The sequence below is a fragment of the Galeopterus variegatus genome, unplaced genomic scaffold, assembly GCF_000696425.1.
Source record: "Galeopterus variegatus unplaced genomic scaffold, G_variegatus-3.0.2 Scaffold2573, whole genome shotgun sequence".
In the NCBI taxonomy this organism is placed as follows: domain Eukaryota; kingdom Metazoa; phylum Chordata; class Mammalia; order Dermoptera; family Cynocephalidae; genus Galeopterus; species Galeopterus variegatus.
Genome location: NW_007728684.1, coordinates 237,424 through 239,245, shown reverse-complemented (window position 1 = coordinate 239,245; position 1,822 = coordinate 237,424).

Below are 1,822 nucleotides of genomic sequence, written 5' to 3'. Positions count from 1 at the left end.
GGCAGGAGTGCCACCGCACTCCCAAGCGGCGCACTGTAGCAGTGCGCCACCGGGCCGGCCCATGAATTTTAAATTTAATGTTTCCTTAGGCTCAGTTTCATCTATGAGAAACAGTAGATTAACACAGAACACTGCACGCAGCTCAACCTAATGGCGTGACTCACACACGCGCATAGCTGGGACATCTGTCAGCCCCGTGTGTTAGGAGCCCCCCTCCACTTCTGGGGTTTCAACTTTCCTGTCAAGTGTCAGGGCACCCACCTTCCACTCCTGCAGTAACTCACAGCTGCAGCTTTCTGAAGTCCACACCTACAAGCAGGCTACAGTTTTTAAACTAAAGAGCCAAGTTTTTTGTGGCATTTACGTATTATATATTTCTTGACAATTTAACATACCGAAAACATGGTAGTGGTTTTTTTCCTTTTGGGATTTCTATCTTTTTTTAATGTGTCACTGATAAAAGTTTTTGAGGATCATGTTCCTTTCCCCATAAGCCCTGTGGTTTTTGCACAATTTTGTACAGCCCAGTGATGTTCAGGGATGCATATGTCCTGTCATAGCAGAACCGACCACTTGAAAAGGCTTTGGAAAGCTGGAAAGTTCAAATGCCTGAAAGGTAGAATCATGAGACTAGATGTTAGAATCAAGCTGAAGTTGGGGGTCAGTTCACTTTATGAAGAAGCATCCAAGGCCAGGTTAGGTGTTGAGGTTTTATCTCATGTAGGACCTGAGTAGAGACATCAGCCCAGGGGGTAAGTGAGCGGGGGCGGCGGATGTCTCTTGAGATGTCAGTTCTGCAGAGTACGGAGAAGGGACTGGAGTGAGGACAGAAGAAGCCAGCGTCCGGGAGGCCAGTGTTCCCGGAAATCTCAGTAAAATGTAAACAGAGATCAAGAGAAGAATAAATGCCACATTCTGACCTAGGAGTGATGCACTTTCTCTCATTTATTCTGTTCTTTTCACGAGCATGGCTTGGATATTACACATGGGGAAGAGAGAACTAGAAACAAGGTGGGGAGAGCTCCAGCTTTAATCCGAAGTTCCGGGTGGCTGTGTGACCCTGAGCACACTCCCTTGTCTGCAAGAGGAAGATCTAGAGTAAAAGGTCCTTAAGTTCTTTCTCAGATGTTTCAAATTTCAGGTTTTGTAATTACATTTTGAGAAAAAGTGCTGTGTGCCTCTATTAGCCCATCAGAAGTCTCCTTGGTTTATGAATTCGAATGATCTCATCTGCAATATGCAAATAAAAATTTAGTCCTGGAAAAAACCCAGCAATTTAATAGGAAATAGAAAATGAATGAGCTTTTGAAATTAAAGACATTTTTTAGTTTCCCCGTGAAGCTGGTAAGTGCTGAAAAATGCAAAGGCTTTTCATTTGGGATGAAAACAGGAAATGACTATTTCCCATACAAAACAAATTTGGAGCAGGCTGTGGACTTCCTGTGTCCATGAGGCCTGGAGAAATGGGGCTACTTCTATTCTGGACCCAAGTGTGGGCTCTTCTGTGAGTGCAGTAAGCCGAGAAGTCCTCGCCCCTACTTCTCTCTAGGGTCCAACAAAGGGTTTGCTTTTTTCCACCATCTGTCACTCCCTGGGTGGAAGCACAGGATTCCAGATTAAAACAGAAATTTATTATCTAAGAATAACACATTAAAGTTATTCTTTATTAATTTATGATCCTCTTCTACAAAAGTTCATGGTCAAAATATTTGACATAAAGAAAATACAAAAAGCAACTAGTAGTCTGGTGCAGTGACACCAGCAGGAAGGCAGACTAGGAAGCTCTGGGCCCTCGTCCACTCCCCCCCCCCCCCCCCCCCCC